We start from the raw sequence: 22,931 nt of genomic DNA on the forward strand, positions 1-22,931 counted from the left end.
ACGTTTTGAGCTTTCATAAAAAAAAAAACAGTTCAAATGGCTCTGAGCACTGTGGGACTCAACTTCTGAGGTCATCAGTCCCCTAGAACTTAGAACTACTTAAACCTAACTAACCAAGGACATCAGACACATCCATGCCCGAGGCAGGATTCGAACCTGCGACCGTAGCGGCCTCGCGGTTCCAGACTGTAGCGCCTAGAACCGCACGGCCACTCCGACCGGCAGCTTTCATCACATCCATTCTTTCTCTTTGACCGTGTGAAGCAAGTATACGTGGCACAAAGAAGTCCAATCGCACTTGGCGGTGGCGGTGAATGAAATAACAAGATTTCCAATGTGAAGAAATAGCACACGAAGAATTTTTAAAGCAACTAGTGAGCTATTTTTTCACATCGGCATTCTTCAAAAACAGTTTCTAAAAATGATGAACAAAAATCTGTATGACAAGCTTGGTCTTCGCTGTGAACGGAGACGTGTGAGGGGAACTGCTGACGTAATCGGCGCTCGCCGCTACTAATAGAAACTGCAACGTTTAATTTCACCACTCAATTTTCACACTATAACTGCTACATCGCTGGCGTTTTCAGAAATGAAAAAACAGGAAGTCGATGAGAAGTGTTCCAACGGCGGACCCGTCGGACACCTTTTATTGCGCCACTTAGCCCCAGTTACCATTGTTAGCAAAGTGGTTATCGTCAAGATCAGTACTTAATTATACAGCTTTAAAATGGCAGTACATTTACAATGTGCAGTCTATATTTCTACAGACCGTTAGGTCGATATTTTTTCGTCGAGACATCTTTATGTCGACGCTTATCTTCGATATATCTATAGTCGATAAGGGCACATTTTAATATCGATATATCGGATTCCCGATATTTTTAAAAATGTCAACAGCCCTAGTTAGAATTACTGTTAAACAACAGGTGGCAGTTCTGTGTACTAAATTACCTACAAATTTAATCATCTTTTGTTTCTATTACACGCACAATAAATAAAATTTCATTATGTGTCGTACTTCCTGGGACTGAAATTTTAACGGTCAGCAGTGTAGTTCAGTGCATGTAACAATCGAGTATATGTGTACAGCCAACACAGCGGAGGGAAATGTTCAGAGTGCGTGGGCGTTGTATATCGGCAAGCGAAGGGGTGTGGGCGACGTCGGCGCACAGTGGTGTGGGCGTAGCTGTGACGTAACGCGCGGGCGGGCCGACAGCAGTCGGAGGCACGCGTGACAAACCGCGTAAAACCCGCTCTCCTGTCCATTTTTAAAGATGTACTTCATTTATCACTGCTTCTCAAAATCATAGCGCCACTCTATAAAGATACTATACGATTTAAGTGATACTTGGTCTGAGAAAACTGCAGTTTCTTTATCACCAAAATCTGCGTCATTTCGACATAATGAAATGCGATGTGGCCGAAAATGGATTATATTCGTGTATGATGTTTATTTAACCTCATTCTTTAGAACCAATAACAACCACACAACCACTTGTCATCACCCTTCCTGCTGTAGTCTTCTTATAGTAGTAAATAGCAAGCAGCCCCAAAAATGTTAGAAAAAATGAGAAAAGTTACAGCCTGTACCATCTGCAGTATTCACTCCACCACACTAGAGTGATATTCTTAAGGTACTGTGTATCAATCTTTCTCTTCTTCTGCCCTTCAAGGTTCAGGCAGTTTTGCCTGCCCAGTCTTCACTTTTCACTGGCGGTTCCTTCTGGATCTTCGTACGGCCCTTCTTCCGCTTGGATGGTTTACCATGGCCTGACATGAGATTCTCTCTGCACTCATGCTTTGCAGGTGATGTTTCTATTATGTTTTATTTTCTTCTGTCTTTTCATTAATACTATAAATATTACTTTGTTCCTAACATCCTCAATTCTTATACGGTCTTCCCTGGTAATAACTCACATTTTGAGGAGAAATCTCATTTCTGCTGTTTGTAATTTACTTTTATCACGTTTTCTAAGGAAAACATTCTATAGCTACGGTGCTACAAATTTAATTTTGTTCCCTTCCGTATTTTGTTTTGTAGTGATCTGTCTATCATTCCGCATACTGATTGATAATTGTGAATGTTATTTTCTGTATCCAGGTCCATATAATTTCTTATATGGCACCATGCCAATTATAGCTAGAGACGTGCTCAAGAGAGCTATTATCTACGAGTAGCATTATTTTTGAGCGGGTGAGGTATTGCCTGTGATGAGCTATGATTGTAGATCTCTCTATTGATATAAGAAGGTTATTTTCTCTTTCCGCGATTGATGCACTTTATACACCGCTCTTTGTAGTTCATCTTCACTTTCGTCCAAAAATGTTACATCATCTGCCTACATACAGATATTAACACATTTATTTCTATAAATCTGTATATCCGGGTTTATTCCAGTCTCCAGTTCTTAATCAAACGATTTATATACACATTAAATGAGGTTGGATACACGCTACAGCCTTGTTTAAGTCCTTTATTGACAGTCATATCTTCAGTTTTCTTTCTTTCTTTCTTCGTTTGGGTCATCTAAGGACCACGCAGCAATTTCAATCCTTCCTTCTTTGTTGTTCTTTCTTTTTCCTCCAGTATTCTTTCATCTTTTCGCTATGTATCCTTTTTCTCTCCTCGGACGATTTTGACCCCGTCTTCTTCTCCCTCTTGCCTTGTAATACTTCCATTTTTAACACTTTCCTCTTGAAAATCTCTGTTTCTGTTGCATCTTTTGCACTTACGTTGCTTCTTTCCAAATCATTCCTAACTTCTTGAATCCAGGCTATTGTTGACTTCTTGTCGCAAAGATATTTAAAAATCTGTTTGGTTAGCCTGTTGTTGTTCATTCTGTATAAGTGTCCAAAAAATAGCAGTCGCCTCTTTCGTAGTGTTTCATTTATGTTTTCTAATTTGCGATAAACTTCTTCATTGTTTCTTAATTTCCATACCTCTGTATTTTTTGGTTGTCCAAGTATCTTTCGAATGATTTTTCTTTCTAGGACTTCAAGTTTGTGTAATTTGTAGTTCAGTACTAAACATTCTGGTACTAAACATTCTGGTTTTACTACTGCGTTGTAGTGCTGTATCTTTGTTGTAGAGCCGGCCGGGGTGGCCGAACGGTTCTAGGCGCCACAACCTGGAACCGCGCGGCCGCTACGGTCGCAGGTTCGAATCCTGCCTCGGGCATGGGTATGTGTGGTGTCCTTAGGTTAGTTAGGTTTAAGTAGTCCTACGTTCTAGGGGACTGATGACCTCAGAAGTTAAGTCCCATAGTGCTCAGAGCCATTTGAACCATTTTCTTTGTTGTAGACATTCGTAGTTATTCCACAAACTCTCTCCATTTTATGTACTCTTTCTTCTATAGCGAATTTTTCTAAGGCATTTTCTTAGATAATTTCTCTCAAATATTTCAGTTTTATTATTATCATCTTTTATTGTTATAAGAGAGACCCTCATTGTAACCCTCATTGTAACAGAGATTGTCCTATTACAGGAAAAAAATTGTTTCCAAAAAGGCCTTCCATGCAGTGAAAAAATATCATAAAAATAATTTTGAAGAAATGGCGAGAAGTCAATTTAGAGAAACTTATAGCTTATACCCGACTTCGGAAAAAGCCTTTGGCAATGTGGACAGAAAGAAATCACAGGATATAATTACTCAAGCTGGATATCCTATCTTATTGAAGCGATGAATATCTTATATAAGGACACAAAAATAATAATAAAAGTTGACAATAAGGAAACCGAAGAAACTGCCGCTAATAAGGGACTTAAACAGTGTCTCAAAATGTTCAAGTGTGTGTGAATTCCTAAGGGACCAAACTACTGAGGTCATCGGTCCCTAGTCTTACACAGTATTGAAACTAACTTACGCTAAGAACTACCCATGCCCAAGGGAGGACTCGAACCTCCGACGGGAGGGGCCGCGCAGTCCGTGACATGACGCCTCAAACCGCGCGGCCACTCCGCGCGGCACCATGTATCAATACCGCTCTGTCTTGACTTCCTGTGGTCCCATCACTAGAGGCTAAAAGATTCATACGCAGAAATCCTCTTATTTTTGTCTCTGTCCTTCTCCAAACGCACCTCGTTTCTAGCGACCTGAATGAAGGTTTCTTTTCGTACCGTGCAAGATCTAATGTTCTCATTTCTGAAAAGAGAAAACGTCATAATGGCAGTGCTATACGAATTGCTAATGGAAAAAGCGAGATAGGCTGCTTGGAGTCTTTCAGCACTCATAAAGGGGTTGGACTTTCCCTGCCTTCTAACGGCGCACGCACTAGAAGGGCTGACCAAACATATGGAAGCACCGAGCGAAATGCATGCTTGAACCTAAACGGCGATGCTAGCGAAGCCTGCAGGTTGCGCTGTTGCATTTGACCACAAATCGCACCTGTGTGATGTCCTCAACACTCCGCAAGTGTCAGTCGTGGTCAGAACGTGTACTGTCTAGTTGTGAGTGTTTTATGTCGGAGCTAAGTGAATTTGGAAGTGGGCAAATTGTTGGTTCTCTTATGCTGGATGCTTCCGTAAATAAAATATATGAAGTGGGTAGGCTTTGTACGGGCACCATATCAAAGATTTATACCGTATATAGGGAAAGTGGAAAAAAGTCATCCGCTAAGTCACAACGCGGACAGGTGTTGGCTGATCTGACAGTTATTGAAGAGGAGTGTAACGAAAAATAAGAGGACTGTAGCTGCGAAAGTCACTGCAGAACTGGATGTTGCCCATACGACCCCTGTCAGTACCAGCACAACAGGAAGGTTGGGAACTGCAGGGCGAGATGGAATTCCAAAATCACACATCAGTGATGTAAATGCCGTAACAGGAAAATACGGTGCCGAAGACATAAACCCTGGGCTAGGGAGTAGTGGAAGAAACTCATTTGGTCGAATGAGTCTCATTACATACAGTTTCCAACTTCTGGCCGAGTTTACGTTCCAATAGTAAGGCGCGGCAGAGGTTCGGCAATGATTTGGGCTGCCATTCTTAGTATTCCACAGGCCCCATGGATACTCTGCAATGTAACATCACTACCAAGCATTCGCTTAGCACAGATCGTCCAGGACTGTTTTTGTGAGTACGAGGATGACTTTTCGCATCTCCCCTTGCCACCACTGTCACAAGATCTCAACATTACTGAGGTTCTGCGATTTACTTGAGAGAGAAGGGGGTGTCATCCCTATCCACCTCCATTATCTTTGCCCGGGTTTGCCCTATTTTTCGAGAAAAATTGCAAAAGATTGCTTTGAAAACGATGCAGGACCGTTATTTATCCATTCCCAAAAGTCTGGAACCTGTTTTGAGTGCCAACGGGTCGCCTACACAATATTAGGCATGGAAATGTGTTGCATTTTTGGTGTTTCCATTTTCTTGTCCACTCCCTATAGTTGCTCATTGCAAAAACTGCGTTGTGCTTTTGGGACATATTTACTCATATTGCTTCTCTAGTTGACAGTTAACATCCTGAAAGACGCTATCGAGATCAGTTTAGCATGAGACATCTGAATATTGCAATGTTCTACAATCGAAGTTGATACAAGTCTTATATCATGAGTATAGTTCTCTTTTTGTTTCTTTTTCACAGCATTTCGTCAGTGCTAATGTAAATAAAAGAAAGGTTCGAAAATGGAACTGAAATTCAAGTTGAAAGGATATGAATGATAAGATTTGCTGATGACATTGCTATCCTCAGCGAAAGTGAAGAAGAATTACAGGATCTGTTGGATAAAGTGAACAGTCTAATGAGTACAGAATATGGATTAAGAGTACATCGAAGAAAGATGAAAATAATGAGAAGTAGCAGAAATGAGAACAGTGAGAAACTTAACGTCAGAATTCACAGACGCAAACTACATGAAGGTAATGAATTCTAGTAACTAGGCAGCAAAATAATCAATGATGAACGGAGTAAGAAGGACATAAAAAGCAGACTAGCACAGGCAAAAGGGGCATTCCTGGCTAAGAGAAGTCTACTCATATCAAATATAAGCCTTAATTTGAGAAAGAAATTTCTGAGAAGGTACGATTGGAGCACAGCGTGTTGTGAAACATGGACTGTGGGAAAACCGGAAAAGAGGAAAACAGAAACGTTGGAGATCTAGTGCTACCGACGAATGATGAAAATTAAGTGGGCTGATACGGCAAGGAATGAAGAGGTTCTCCGCAGAATCGGCGAGGAAGGAATATGTGGAAGACACTGACAAGAAGAAGGGACAACATGGTAGGACGTCAGTTAAGACATCAGGGTATGACTTCCATGGTACTAGAAGGAGCTGTAGAGGGTAAAAACTGTAGAGGAAGACAGAGATTGCTATACATCCAACAAATAATTGAGGACGTAGGGGCCGGCCGGAGTGGCCGAGCGGTTCTAGGCGCTACAGTCTGGAACCGGACGACAGCTACGGTCGCAGGTTCGAATCCTGCCTCGGGCATGGAAGTGTGTGATGTTCTTAGGTTAGTTAGGTTTAAGTAGTTCTAAGTTCTAGGGACTGATGACCTCAGAAGTTAAGTGCCATAGTGCTCAGAGCCATTTGAACCATTTGAGGACGTAGGTTGCAAGTGCTAATCTGGGATGAAGAGGTCGGCACATGAGAGGAATTCGTGGCGGGCTGCATCAAACCAGTCAGAAAAAATAAAAAGAAGCCATGTTACTCCTGGCGCCGTGGTGTGGGGAGCCATCGGGTACGATTTCAGGTCACGGCTGGGAGTGATTGAGGGAACTGTGACGCACAACGGTATGTCACGAACAGCCTGCATCCCCAGATGCTCGTCCACACGTGTCACGTGTTTCTATGAACCGTTTGCATGATACTGGGGTACTCCTGTGGCCAGGAAGACCCCCCCCCCCCCCCCCCCGTCTGTCCCCGATAGGAAATTTTTGGCACCAGCTCGGACGTCAAACCTGTGCCGGTGTTAGTACCGATGATATTAAAGACCAGGTTCAACAACTGTGGGCCAGCTTTATTCCACCCTTCATAACCAAATCAGTGCACGCGTCCAGACCAGAGGGGAAAATCCGTTTAATTTCCTCCTCCCCTTCTGGATGCATCTAACTTATTTTTTCAGGCAGCGTATTTTATAAGATAACGCCGCCTTATAGCAAGAGGATTATAATGAAATTGACAGCGGGGGTGGAAGCCTATGTACTTATGCTACGTTCTTCGTTTTGTAGGTTCTCATACGTTCAAGTTTCTGCGCGTTCGTAGCTTAACCTCCAGTTGCAGTAGATGTCGGGGCTGTAATAATATTTGGACGGGTATACAGCAGAAGGTTACAGTCGTTATATGTCTGCTCGAAACCACGTGGCAACCTCATAGCTACGCTATGAGCTATGGCGGGACTTTCCTCCACGTGTGACGTAGTGCACACATGGCGCGTGGCATTTGCCCGGAGCCTATCAGGGGGCGAGCCGCGCGTTGGCGGGAGTCTCGGGCGAGCGTGGGCGTTGCAGCCCCGGCAGCGTCGCGCGCGTGGGCCGTGACGTCAGAGTGCGGCGTGGGCGCAGCAGTGACGTAGCGCGTGGGCGGCAGGTGGGGTTGGCGCGACGCCGCCAAGGCCGCAGGCAGAACAGGTGGCGCCTCCAGCTCCGCCCCCTCCCCGGCGACAACCTTATCGCCGCGCGTGGGCGGCGTGGAAGGCGCCGAGCCCAAAGTAGCGCGGGTCACGAAATGACAAACTTCTATAAACGGCCTTGCCTATTAATACCGAGCACGTCAAAGCTGACGCCCGTCACGGTCGCGGCTCTGCTGATTCCGTCACTGAGGGCACTGTACGAGGAACGCTTGGTCACAGCCACAGTCACAGGTGTAAAATACTAACAGGAGTTTTATACAGAAGGATCGAAAGACTGGTAGAAGCAGACCTGATGAAAGATCGGTTTGGGTTCCAGGGAACGAAGAAGGATGCGAAGCAATACGGAACCCACGGCAGGGGAGTAACTGGGCTAGGCAACTGGGGCAGTTGCTCGGTGCCCCGAGGATAGAGGAGTATCAAGGCATCCAAAATAATGAAAGGAAAATATTAGCGAAAAAATGAAAAGTGTAAAAATAGGAAATAACTAAACAATGCAAAATCCAGGATGGAATGCGACTCAGCATCTCCGCTATATGGAAAATAGGAAATAAGAGGTTGTAAGAGATCCATGACTAAGGAATTTATTGCCAGCGCACTCGAGAAGATGTAACTTTGATGGATTGCTCATGCGCTGCCTGCGATATTTAAGCTACAATAGAATCGCAGATCAAAGGGTAGTGTCGGCAGCAGTAGTAGTTGTAGTAGTAGTAGCTCGCAATCGGTTCAAAAATGGCTCTGAGCACTATGGGACTTAACATCTTAGGTCATCAGTCCCCTAGAACTTAGAACTACTTAAACCTAACTAATCTAAGGACATCACACACATCCATGCCCGAGGCAGGATTCGAACCCGCGACCGTAGCCGTCCCGCGGTTCCAGACTGCAGCGCCTAGAACCGCGAGACCACCGCGGTCGGCCAGCTCGCAATCGGGCGGTTGGGTCAGGTCGCTGGTAGTGGAGAACGACGGCGGTGCCTGAGCGATGTAGTATAAGGTAAAAGCAAAAGTTATTGTTATTTAGCGCCGCGCGTAAATGTTATTTGTTACAACTGATTTTGTACTATTGTTATATCAAGTCCCATGTAAATGTTTTTAAACACCTTTTAATAATAATCTTTCTTTTAAAGATAACTTTTGACAATAATTCATCTGAATTTAAAGATTTTATTAATTTCTCCTATCCATAGTCATGTTTTTCATACATAACAAAATCTAGTGACCAGCATTGCACTGGACTGTGCCAGAAAAATTTCTTATAGGAGCAGATATATACGCGTTATCCGACGCCATCATTGAGGTAAGAATTTTCAATTTATTCAGAATGATTTTACAGGGCCATGACACAGCACTGTTGACAGCCAAATTTACCAGTTTAGATTCACAGTCAGTTAATTATTGAAAGGTTACATTACGAGATTTCTTTTGAAAGGTTATATATCAGTCACTTTTCTATTGGGAGGATACGAGATTTACGTGTTGGGAGGTTAGAAGGTATATCGATGCATGTTCGCAGTAATCCGTAGCGTGTTCGTTGTCAACAGCCGAGTATAGCACCTATACAGGGTGTAGCAGCACCAATGGTCAATATTCCGGATGTGACAGCAACCATGATTCGTAGCAAAAAAAAGTCTAGCATGGAAGAGCTCTACAATGCATACCTTAAAACTATGGCCACTTATCAGTCTTCGATACTTTGAAACAAATCTGTGTTACTTCAAGTTCTTTACTTTCCATATTTTGGAAAGAGAAAACACCGATTAGTAAACATGGTCTCTAAAATTAAAAGTTGAAGAGCTATGGGCCTTGTCCAGTAGAGAGACACGTTTCACAGAAGCGAAGATGAACAAGTGCTGTTAAAGTATGCACTTTAGAACCGTGTTCACTGGATACATTTTTCTTGTTTCGGTCCATGCTACCACCTCTCAAAATGCCATGTAACCGTACTACAGTTGTTTGTAACTGGTTCTGCACAATTCGAGGGAATGATTTAGCCACCAAGATCGGCCGGCATAAATCCCATCGAGCATTTATGAGACATAATCGAGAAGATAGCTCGGACATAAAATCTTGCACCGGCAACACTTTCGCAGTTATCGACGACTTTAGAGGCAGCGTGGGTCAGTATTTCTGCAGGGAACTTCCAACGACTTGTTCAGTCTATGCCACGTTGAGTTGCTGCAGTAAGCCGGGCAAAGCACTTCTAACAAGATATTATGAGGAAACTCATGACGTTTTTCACCTCAGTGTATTTTACAACTCTGGCGCACACATTGAAACAATATCTGTGCTTAACTGCCAACGTAGTTCACACCCCATTTGACCACAAAAATGAGAGAGAATACTCATAGCAACATTTTTGAAAGCTTTTACAATGTAAGGTAAAAGATCGCTTATAATTTAATTACATTACGTTATAAGCACGTATTCATAAAGCTGCATTTTCAATCAGAGTGATGGATACAAAGAAAAATTTCCATTGTCCTGCCTCCGTAAGCTCCAGAAATCAACAAACGTAGCCTATGAACAAGAGGGTATCCATGATCTGAGCCAGGGGGCAGGGGGATGTGGAGAACCCACGTCACTTTCGCAGTGAACAACGAATTCGGTTTTAAAGTTTAATGACAAATCGCTCTGGTTCTGTTCCTACTAGTCGGTAGCCGTTACATGTTCAGCTGATACTGAACTGATAGATATGGAGCATACACAAATGCACGCAAGCGCTGAGTGATGGCAAATATTGCCGTGCTGAATGCGGTTTTTGGGACTACTACTAAGGGAGGAAGGAGCTCAGTTTGAATCAGACCATCGCCCGACAAGGTTCCTTGGATTGTAAACACAGGTATTGAAAATCATGCTTGATAACGGCGTGCAGCATTGCCATGCGTCGCAAGGAATCTGTGTAAATAAATGTTTTGAAGAGTACTTTTTGCGTGTATTCTTTTGTAATTCCCTTTAACGTCTCGAATATTTTTTTCTAAGTTTCTGCATTCTTTCAAAAACGAGTGTACACTTCTTAACAGTCAATTTGTGGCAGTTCTCTCATTCAGTGGACTGAAACACTGGGATCTACAGATATAAGTCCAAATCCCAGTTCTCGAGCGCTGTCTTCCACCAGTTCCGATATTGTGGCTCGGGTGAACCGTATTTAAAAGTGGCCACGCTTAAATATTCCCAATTATTTGCAACGGATAAGTACTTAAATTCTTATTGGGTCCTTAAATTATCTGCCTACATTCACGTACGTGCTACAATAGCATAAGTTCCGTCGCCCAGGAGTAAACACCGCAATCAAAGAATAATTATCGTTCCCCCTTTTTTAAATTTACTAATGGCTTTTGGGCATCACCCAGCCAGCCTTAGAACCAAAAAAAGACAAAGTTACCTGTTAAATCAATTTAAACTGAACTTAAGTCAGTGATATAAGGAAATTAACATATTTACTATATTACAATATAGAAAACATTTTAAAAAATTTCTTTCCCTATGGTTCAAGTCTTCCGTTGCTAGAAGTGTTTCAGTGTTCGTAGGTAGAGCATTTCCAGAAGCCATCAGACGGTGTATTAGTTTAGTAGTTCCTCGACACCTTCTATCGATGTGGTTATCATCTTCCTCACTGCCACATCTAGATGAAGAAAATATGCTCATGTTGAGGCGGTAGAGACATTGCTGGAATCTCCCATAACTGAATTGAAGTCGTACCATTCTCACTATAAAATTTCTACTGTATCTGGGGTTTTTGTACCAAGAACGTTACAGGAGATTAGGCATAAGATGTAATGGCATTTTAACAGCATCAAAGCTGAGCGCGAATCTGCTAAAATTATGATCGTTTCTTCTTGAACTTTTCTAAAACCGGTATAAGGCTTGTACAGAGTACCCATGCTATTTTAGGGAGCTTGAATTTTAATCCTTGATTGTCTTTCCATTTGTGAATGCACTTCCTGCCTGTCTTTTTGTTTAGGCACATCTATGTAAACCTGTCTTGAGAATGGCCATGTTACTAGTTTGCCATCTAAAATTTTCACATTCCTTATGCCTTGGTTGAATGGAGCGAGCGTCTAGATAGTCATCTTCACTAAGCTGCTGCTGCAGGTCGTGCAGAAGCACCTTAAATTTGTAGAAGTTACGATGTATTAGCACAAAGACAAAGCATACAAGTAGAACTCTGCTAAGGGCGGTAGTTCCTTGCGAAACCAATACTTGCATGAAAAGAAAGCACTTCGTAGTAAGTTCTCTGTATCTCCCCCTTAAAACGTTAACATTCATTAACTGCAGTAGATTGCGTTTAGGTTCATCACATTTGTTGCATGTATTCTGAAACAACATTTACAATCAATGAGCCTTGTAATCTTGTATCTTTTAAATGATCCATTCAGTTTCAGTGCTAAAAAATCTGACCTGGCGCAACAAAAGATTACCATCGGTATCGAATGACCACAGCCCAATGACTGATGTTTTACAAATTATTGGATAATCTGCGTTTAGCTCAACGACGGCCTCTGTAAGTTCTGTGCTGCTCGAGTGATAATTGTGCTGCCGGCCCCGCTCAAGCGTCCTCAGTCCAGGTACTCCATTCCCTGGCAGGCTGAAACACTTCAAATCAAAAAATGGCTCTGAGCACTATGGGACTTAACATCTGAGGTCATCAGTCCCCTAGAACTCAGAACTACATAAGCCTAACTAACCTAAGGACATCACATACATCCATGCCCGAGGCAGGATTCTAACCTGCGACCGTAGCGGTCACGCGGTTCCAGACTGACGCGCCTAGAACCGCACGGCCACACCGGCCGGCACTTGTTGATGGCCCAGCATTGAAATCTGCAGCAGTCTTCAGAACAGTTGCACTTCTGTCACGTTGAACGATGCTCTTCAGTCTTCCTTGGTCCCGTTCCTGCAGGATCTTTTTCCAGCTGCAGCGATGTCGGAGATTTGATGTCATACCGGATTCTTGATATTCACGGTACACTCGTGAAATCGTCGCACGGGGAAATCCCCACATCGCCGCTGTCTCAGAGATGCTGCGTCCCAACGCTTGTGCGTCGACTACAACACCACGTTCAAACTCACTTAGATCTTGATAACCTACCACTGTTGCAGTAGTAACCGATCTAACACCTGCGCCAGACACTTGATGTCTTATATAGGGGTTGCCAACCGCAGCGCCATATTCTGCCTGTTTACATATCTCTGTATTTGAATGCGCACGCCTATACCAGTTTCTTTGAGCGCTTCAGTGTACTTTCTTGTTAGTTTAATAAAAGCATATTCTATAACGTTCAAAATTATGTAAATATAAGTGCACTCTTCCCGAGGAGTGAGTTTATTCGATTGGCTTGATCTACAAGACAGCTTGCACTAATTGCAGTAAGATATTTTGCACTTTCTGGTGTTAAGTTTTGTATTTCAGATACAGTAAAGTTTATGTTGCCGAATAGGAACTGTGATAAAGTAAGAATTACCTCAGGATCTTACTAAAACGTGAGAGTCATGAAACAACTTTTATCCTACGTGGAGAACTACTGTAAATTTGTATCGCATTGTTTGTAATGGAGCTTTTATAAGCTCATGTCCTCACGGATTGGATACGGTAATTTCCTTTTTGCCTCATAACATGTCCATGGATATTGAAGCTTTTATTTACGTCTACTACAGAAAGAACAACATGGCTAGCACGTGGACATCTGAGGAAATGTGCGTTTAAGAGAGATAACGTATGAATTCTGCGTCCGTCCATTTCGTAAACAGTGCTATTTGCGAGCCAGACAGCGTACAACTGCCACTGCAGCGCACTGAGATAGCGTACACCACGTTGGGGCCCACGTACCGTACGCACAAGTCGCTTTGTTTCTGAGCGTTCACCAGCACGTTGAACTCGGCGCGCTCAACGTTGAAGTCCGATGGCAAGAGCCCGTGTTCCCACGGTCTTAGGTCTGTACTGTACCTGTTACCAAGTTGTTTCAAACTACGTAACACGTGCGAATAAACCTCAGCGCTCAAGCGTAACGCCCGCGAGTAAGGATTTCCGAGAGCCTGGCTCACAATATCCCGGATACAATCTGTCTGTGAAGTCACCGGGGATTACTGTGCGGACCGCAAGCGGTGGCCGCTTCGGCGAACCACGAATGTCAAGGCCGCGCCCCGTTAAGACTCCGTGTCCACAGAGACGCGGAGGGGATAAGCGGACGCACGTGGCCTGAGCAGTCTGCAGCTGCCTAGAGGATGGAGCTATCAGCAGGTCTGTTCAAAAATGGTTCAAATGGCTTTGAGCACTCTGGGACTTAACATCTGTGGTCATCAGTCCCCTAGAACTTAGAACTACTTAAACCTAACTAACCTAAGGACATCACACACATCCATGCCCGAGGCAGGATTCGAACCTGCGACCGTAGCAGTCGCGCGGTCCCGGACTGAGCGCCTAGAACCGCGAGACCACCACGGTCGGCAGCAGGTCTGTCGCGGCAGACGCGGGGTCTTCAGCCGTTGTTGTTCGCACCAATGTTCTTCTGTTCTTACCTACCACGCACGGGCGGAAAAGGATAAACGGTTGTAAGGTGGCGTTCTGCTGGCAATCAGAAGCCAAACTCTACCCTCGGTTATGTCTGCCGTGGCACATTTCAACAGATATCCGATGCTTAATGTAAATTGTCATGGTTGAGAGAGATATCAGGCTTAAACTAGCAAGTTGGTGGGCTACAGTATGGTGCAGTTAAAATTTTGCTGCCCACAGACATATGCTAAAAGACACATCTACATCTAGAATCCGATAGCCACCTTATGGTGTGTGGCAGAGGGTGCTTTGAGAACCGGTGTCACTTCCCCCTTTTCTTGATCAATAATGTTATCTTCATGGTCCTTTCTCCAAATATGCGTAGGAGGCAGCAATATGTTGGTTGACTCTTCTAGGAATGTACGCTCTCAGAACTTGAACAGAAGACCATAACGTGATGGAGAACACCTCTCTCACAGCGTCTGCCACTGGCTTGACTGACCGTCTCCGTGACGCTTTCGTGCATATTAAATGAACCGGAACGAAAAATGATGCTCTTCTTTGGATCTGCTCTAGTTCCTCTATCAGCCCTATCTCGTAAGGATCACAGCAATAGTCAAGTACTTATCGAACGAGTGTTTGTAAGCTATATCCTTTGTCGGTGGACTACATTTCCTGAGGATTTTTGCGATGAATCTCAGTATGGCATCTGCATTACTCGCGATTAATTTTATCCAGTCTTCCCACTTCAAATCTCTCCGTACGCACACTCCTAAATATTTTATGCATGTATTGTATTGTATTGTATGTTAACAAGGGGCCTAGAAACGATGGAGAGGCTCCGTCCCCGCCGCAGCCGCAGTGGTCCACAACCCCACGACGACTACCGCAGTCCACTTTACCCCTCCGCCGCCGCACACTGAACCCAGGGTTATTGTGCGGTTCGGCCCCCGGTGGACCCCTCCCACCAGTGAACGTCTCACACCAGACGAGTGTAACCCCTATGTTTGCGTGGTAGAGTAATGGTGGTGTACGCGTACGTGGAGAACTTGTTTGCGCAGCAATCGCCGACATAGTGTAGCTGAGGTGAAATAAGGGGAACCATCCCGCATTCGCCGAGGCAGATGGAAAACCGCCTAAAAGCCATCCACAGACTGGCCGGCTCACCGGACTGCGACACAAATCCGCCGGGCGGATTCGTGCCGAGGATCAGGCGCTCCTTCCCAGTCCGGAAAGCCGTGCGTTAGACCGAACGGCTAACCAGGCGGGCTTATGGAAGTAACTGCTTTCAATAATTTCTCTGCAACTTTTGCTTGTGAATTTTTTGTACACTTAACATTCCTCGCCTCTGATGCTTTCATTGTAAGTTGAATGCTTTGTGTCACAGAACCTCCGCAACATGAAACAGTCAATCCTCGTCATCAAACTATTTAGCAGCCAGTGGGCGACGGAGGCAGTCATACATTGTTCGGTATCTTATTCCCCTACATTGCTTGCAACTTACACTATGTGATCAAATGTATCTGGACACCTGGCTGAAAATTACTTACACGTTCGTGACGCCGTCCATCGGTAAGGTTGGAATTCAATATGGTGTTAGCCCACCCTTAGCCTTGAAGATAGCTTCCACTCTCGCAGGCACACGTTCAGTCAGGTGCTGGAACGTTTCTTGGGGAATGACAGCCTATTGTTCACGAAGTGCTGCACTGAAAAGACCACAGGAATTACCATGAATGGAAATGTATTATTTCTTCTTTTACTATTTAGCACTGGAATAAGTATTAGAAATTCAATTCTGTTATGGAGGAATGTATTTTAGTACTTATTTTAAAGAAAAAAAGTAACGTACTACTATTTCCAGGACCAACAGATTAAGACATTTTTAAAGATATTGTTGCTCGCGTGGAAAAATGTTCTCGAACTGGCCTTGTTAAGTATACGCATAAACCAAGGGTGCCTATACGAGGGAGCATGCCCCCACCCCCCCCCCCCCCCCAACCCCAACGTTTCGGGGAAGGAGAGAAATATAGTGTAGTCAGGCGGTTTTCTTTCAAGAAAATGATTTAAAAGTCGGCATTAAGCAGGTTTTTAACAGGGTCGAAACTGGAACTTTTTTATGCCTACTTACAAATCGCCATTCGAGTTCCAAAATACTGAACATACTTCTTCCCCCCCCCCCCCCCCCCCCAGTTTGCCGGTCCCCTTCCCCCTACAATATGTCGTGTGCAAACCAAAGAGTACAGATAGTGTGGAAAAGATGTGAATAATGAAAATGAAAGATTATAGTCTGTATTACCAAATTTGAGCTACGACAATGAGGCACACACTGTCAACGCATCAAGCATTCATAAACTCATGGTTACTGAGCTATTAATGGAGAGATGCTTTTTGGCAATTGCAACAGACGGGAAAACAAACTGGTCAAAGAACATCTGGAGTGAAATCGCAATTTTGTCAACAATGAAAGTGAAATGGAAGTGGCCAGTATACAAAGGCCGACGAGTAGACGTTAGATGAACGAGTGAAACACACTGCCATATTCAAAAATTACGAATAAAGGAAAGTTAATAGACGACTTTAGGGAACACACACGCGAGTGGGTTAAGGTCGTTATTTCGTGGAGAATTCTAGAGGACCACTTCATGCAGTAGTGGATACCAAATGACTGTTGATTGCATTCAAAGGGTGTTTAAAAAACATATTCCAACAGCACCGGTCAAAACTGGAAAAAAAGTTCCTGTAATGGTTAGTCTGGAAACAGATAACTGTTGAGATATGGGCCGTTGAAGATCCGCTGTTCACATACTGCTTTTTATTTACACTTGAGGATGGACTCACAAGAGATGGTATCGTAAATTACCACAATAAGAACTAGTGAGCAGATGTCCTAGAGCAATCATGCAGGTGAGGCACAAAGATTGTTCCATCATCAATGCATGAGCATGAATTAATTTTTCAATCGTCAAAATCGCAAAAATCATTTACTCAAATAAATTACCGGGTGCGGTACGATACCAACAAGAACACGCATTGTACAACACCACTTACTGTACTGAAGCCGCGCGCGGTAGACGCTTGGTTTGAGGCGCCATGCCACGGTTCGCGCGGCTCCCCCCGTCGGAGGTTCGAGTGTTCCCTCGGGCATGGGTGTGTCTGTTGTCCTTAGAGTAAGTTAGTTTAAGCAGTGTGTAAGCCTGGGGACTGACGACCTCAGCAGTTTGGTCCCATAGGAATTTACCAAAAATTTCCAACTGTACTGAAGGAGAAGATTGTGTAATGATGCAAACGAAGATCTGAAGATGGCAACAGAGGATTGCCGACTCTGGTAATCTATGGGAATAAACAATTTCAGCGATCTTAGCGGTTGAAACTTTATTCGGTATTCTGATGACGGTAATAGACTCATAGGGCCATACACTTTACCACACAGATCAACAGGTGCTCTGTATGATCGATTTCTGCGCGATGAATTACCAGTAGTGTTGGAGAACGTTACCCTTGCAGAAAGGCAACGACTGTGGTTCATGCCCGCTGAGCCACCACTCTATTTTCTTCGAATCGTGAAGCACTACCTCATCGCTGCGTCTCAAGGGCAATCTATTGGCCCGGTAGTATGTCTTCCCAACTCACCAGATCTGAATCGATTGTACTTCTGGCTATGTGGACACAGAAAAGCATTCTCTGTTGGTCCATTGTAGACGCGGGACAGAGGCTGGTCAAATATTTTACAACGAAAATCACCAAACAGCCTGCAATTTGAGAAAGTATTTTGTTTTATTTTCACAACTAGTTTCTGCAAATCAAACACTTGTCAAGGTTTCGTATTTCAAGGTCTTCTTTCGAACACTTGATAACAACTTGTCAAGTCTTCGGAGTAAGCACTTGAAATACGAATTCGCGACATCGAGAAACTGATGGCTCCAGTATACTAATATCGATACGCCTGAGTGTTTATACATAAAGTGCATACGGGGCCAGATTTAGGACTGTTGATATTTTTAAAAATATCGGGCAATCGGTATATCGATATTTAAAAAGTATCGCTATCGGCCCCCGATATACCAAAGAAAAGTATACATATATCGATACATCGACGAAAAATATATCGACAAACAGTCCTATAAAAATATCGGCTGCACATTGAAAATATACTGCCGCTTTCAGAGCTATATATTTAAGTTCAAATGGCTCTGAGCACTATGGGACTCAACTGCTGTGGTCATAAGTCCCCTAGAACTTAGAACTACTTAAACCTAACTAACCTAAGGACATCACACACATCCCTGCCCGAGGCAGGATTCGAACCTGCGACCGTAGTGGTCGTGCGGTTCCAGACTGTAGCGCCTTTAACCGGTCGTCCACTCCGGCCGGCGATATATCGATATTTAAACAACAGCCATAGGCCACAAGAAGGCATATTGAATTGCCGAAACTGTTTGTGCAAATAAAATAAAATAGCTTCTCAAATTGCACGGCTGCTTGGCGATTTTCCTCGTTAAACATTTAAAAGCATCGATGTATGCCCACTCCGTCGGCAATGTGCGGACGTGACAGGAGCGTGTGACCATTGCATCCGAATGGAGCCAAGTGTATTCGAAAACAGTACGTGACTCACTGCGAACAAAGGTTAAAGGATGCGGTGTGACAATGTGCTGCACTACCTATAGCGTCTATTTCCAAGTAACAAATGGGAATTAGACTAAAGATTGGCCCATAACTCAGCAGGCATTGGTTTCCGAATTAGTATATCATCACAGAAACTTCTAGTTTGGACCAACACTAACTCCTGAAGGAATACATCACACTAAAAAAAAAAAGCAACACCCTGGATGCACCCAAAAAAAAAAGAAAAACACCCTGGATGCATCCTTCTGCTCATCCTTCAGTGTGACGCCCTTCTAAATTTTGTAGGTGTTTCTTTTATATTCTTGTTTGTAAAACTTGGGAATCTAGATCACTCCTTTCTTTATCCATGCCACAATGGTCGCCGGCCGGAGTGGCGGAGCGGTTCTAGGCGCTAGTCTGGAACCGCGCGACCGCTACGGTCGCAGGTTCGAAACCAGCCTCGGGCATGGATGTGTGTGATGTCCTTAGGTTAGTTAGGTTTAAGTAGTTCTAAGTTCTAGGGGACTGATGACCTCAGAAGTTAAGTCCCACAGTGCTCAGAGCCATTTGAACCATTTCTGAACCAGAATGGTCTTTTTGCATAGGAAGTAAATATCTGATGGACTCTCTCACGTTCAGGTTCAAATTTTCCGTAAGATGGGATAGGAATAGGAGAAGGGATAACAACGTCGTTGAAAAATTGCCAGTCTCTCTGTCTCCAGATAGTAGCAACCTGCGGGATAGTAGCAACCTGCTGCAGTCGGAGGTAAGACCCAGTCATCGGTCTCGATGGTTGAATTTCACTCCCAACGGCAGGAAGAATGTAAGAACATTGGGGAATTAGCAAGGTTAGAATTTGCGCTAATCCGACCCAAAATTGGAAGCCAAACAACCCACGACTCCTTTCATAGAGCGGAAAATCCTTTGAATCGAATCTTCTTGAACGGAAAAGAACCTTTGCTCAGTTTGATTTTTATTTGCCTTAGAAATGTGGGACGTTTCCTCGCACGTGCATGATATTTTCAGGCGAGCCACCAGCTGCGCCATTCAGCAGTACCAGTTTGGCAAGTGACTGTAGTTTGACGTCCTCTGGGTACACACAAGGCTGGCCGGGTTCTATTTCGACGGAGCTTATCTGCTGTGTCCACACCGAGCCACGCGCCCGCTGTCTGCGCGACACGGCAGTCCGGACAAGCGCGTACCAGCCGGCGGTCGCGTGCGACCTTGAGCAACATCCCATGACGTCACGCTACAAGTGGCGCGACTGCCGAGCGGGTTGCCGCCGCGATTTTCTACAGGCTCTGCCCGTAAGCGCGGCTTATTAGCGCCCTCACGACGACGCGAAAAAGCGAAGTTAGGGTCTGTCAGCAGAAAATATAGGTAATTAGAGACGCACCACAATCACAACTGGGCGAGGATGGAGCAGTAAATCAGATCTGGGCATTTCTCACGGAACCATTCTGGCATTCCACACGCGTGCATCAGTGCAAAGCTGGAATCGTGATGTCCGGATAAGGATTTGTACGCCGTTCCTTCACCGTCAGTGTCTTATTCGCGTCACCATATCGCTAGATATTTCTGTGTTAACATTTGACTCTCTAAATCAATAAGTATTTTACGCAATAAGAGCAACTTTGAAAGACGTATCCATAGTTTAGTTTAAATTTATGCATAATCCTTGTATCATCATTTATATTTAAATTTTTAACTAGATTTATTCGAAAATTCATGAAACAGTGATTTAAATCATCAAAATGATTTACATTATTTTTAGAAACTGTTTTCATTGTCTCTTATTATCCTTAATTCACAACGGCGCTGGATAAATATTATTACGGCTTCATACATTTTGTGTAAGAGTGATGTTGTTTATGTGTTCCACTACTACTTTCAGATTAGTCCCAGTTCTTAAACTCAAATTACTCATTGTCTTTTTAAAACAGTTGCCTGCATACAGCTCCAGGATGTCTTTTTATAACAGTTGCCTGCATTAAGCTCCAGGATGTACATCACGTGAAGCATTTTTTTGTGCAATGAATATTTTTGTGTAAGTGTGGCAATGATTGTGGAAAGAAAGTTGCTAAAAAGACTTTCGGAACAGGCATTAGTTGTTTATTTTGTAAAAGACTACAATCGCTTCAACCACTTGCCACCATAGTTACCTTTTCAGAAAACACGGTAAGGCTAATCATGTGCATGTCCTTCAGTTACAGATTAACACAACTTTGTTACAAAAATGCGTAAGTAAACGGGAAACGGGAGATTCAAAGAGAACAAAAAAACGTTATTAGTAACAGGTAGTGACGGAGTTTTCGCTAGAAACGAATATATACACAGGCAGCGTTTGCTAAGTGAAGACAACACAATGAATTTGCTTATAAATGGTGTATTACTCATGCGAGAGCATTTCAGAGATTTAAAAGGTGTGTTTGATAACCACCACTAATCGACAACTATGTAAACAACAATGAAACTTTTATGATCAGTGAAAGATGTATTTCTATTTTTTTCCTTATTTTCAAGACTGCCTCTCTCTCTTGGTACGTACTCGTAATGTTAACCTATTGCAATTCTTCCGCATTTCATTGCGCATGTTAGGACATTTCGGTGCACTGTGCTTGCTACTTACACCGTATGTAAGAAAATGGCCCGCCACTGTATTTGCGTGACCGTGTCAGAGAAATGCTTTACTGTCTGGAGTACAGATCGCAAAAAGGTTTCCGTCTAATTGTGTCACACCACTCTTGTACGCTGTTCGTACCAGACTACAGAAACATGTAATCACGGATAAACGACAGGTATATTTGTGAAAGGCAACTGATCACTTGTGCGCTCAATTCTGGCACAGTAAAAATGTTTGGTACTATTCTACTCGCTGCATCACGTGCCATTTGTCGCTGAAGGACCGTAGCACACGCTCCATTGTGTAACATTATGCACCGCGCCGGTGGGTAACAAAACATTGATTTTAGACCGTGCGTGGTGCTTACGGCTTTCATTCCGCGACGAATGTCACGTAATCCTGTCACTACAGCGCATGCGCGCGTTTAAACTGCCCTACACTGGCCGGTAGCCGTAGTTCGCCCTTTAATCCGCTAGATGGCAGCGCCAGTATTTCGAGTGGCGCACTTCGCACGCTGCCAAGGTTTTTGGCGCTTACTCATCCATGAGCTTCCTACGTCACGTCAAGGTTTTGGCGCCAGCGGGCACGTGCCACGTTAGCACGCAGCCAGCTATTGGCGGAGAGATATATCTGCGCGTTGTGGAACACAGCAGCTTACGCGCCAGCTCCGACGCATCGCTACGTTCTTTATCGTTTACAGATTCACATCCTTGCAACGATCGCCCAAGGGAGTGATTCCCTGTGTTCCCACGCCAGTCATATCATCGTGGAGTTACCCAAATACTGAATTACTATTTACGTCAGCTGAGATTCAGCGTAGTGTCGACAGGTTTTGATGCTGATACGGATAAGATAATATTCGAGGCATTACTTCGTTTATAGAACGATAGGTGGGATGGTCGCGTTACTTGTTACGCCACACCCTGAATTAACGAAAATTTTCACTTTTATGTAGGACTGGTCATCCGTCTGAAAGTGAAACTTATATTTTGGACTGCAGTCGCACCGTTAATACCGTGTCGGCACAAAATCAAGCGAAAACCGATAACCGTGATGAAGATGTGGAATGTGTATGCCTTAATACCGCAACGGGTTATATTGTCTGAAGGGACGAGTACCATTATGAAACAAGAATTAACACTATAAAACACTAAGGGAACATAACTAACGGGAAAGCTTCTAGTTTCTCGTACAAAATAATGTTAATGAGCACCAGTCCGAACACAACCCTAATACGAAAGAAGCTCAGAAATATTCCCTTTTAAAACGTCTTTTCTGATCATTTGCTTCGAGCTACACTGAAGGACAGGTGACTACAAACTGTTATAGTGAAGTACTAAAGCGGGGACATGAAGGGAGCAAAAAGAAATGACTTAATCAGTCGCTCAACTTCAATAAGGCTATAATTACATAAACATAAGCAGAAGCAAATGAAGAGTAATACGCAATTCCACCACTTCTGCACTGCTTAACTCGTGTATTATTTACGTCCTAATTAATCTAGTGATAAACACTTAATAACAAAGTGGAACGGATAAAAATTACAGTTTGGAGTAGAACAATGTCCGAGCCGGGAGGAGTAAGCTCCCTTGTGCGATGGTTAGGAAAAGATTTTGGAAGACGCTCGTTTGATATGCAGTTCGG

At 43.7% G+C, this 22,931-nt stretch overlaps 1 long non-coding RNA gene across 2 annotated transcripts in view; it reads right to left on the bottom strand.

Moving 5' to 3' along the window:
* The window catches only part of LOC126484197 (uncharacterized), a 641,002-nt gene that overhangs the window by 381,169 nt on the left and 236,902 nt on the right, over window positions 1-22,931 (bottom strand). For both annotated transcript variants that reach the window (XR_007587823.1, XR_007587822.1), the window contains exon 2: window positions 15,610-15,765. This is a non-coding gene — a long non-coding RNA (uncharacterized LOC126484197). The remainder of the gene's footprint in view (window positions 1-15,609; window positions 15,766-22,931) is intronic.

This window comes from Schistocerca serialis, chromosome 6 (genome assembly GCF_023864345.2).
Source record: "Schistocerca serialis cubense isolate TAMUIC-IGC-003099 chromosome 6, iqSchSeri2.2, whole genome shotgun sequence".
In the NCBI taxonomy this organism is placed as follows: domain Eukaryota; kingdom Metazoa; phylum Arthropoda; class Insecta; order Orthoptera; family Acrididae; genus Schistocerca; species Schistocerca serialis.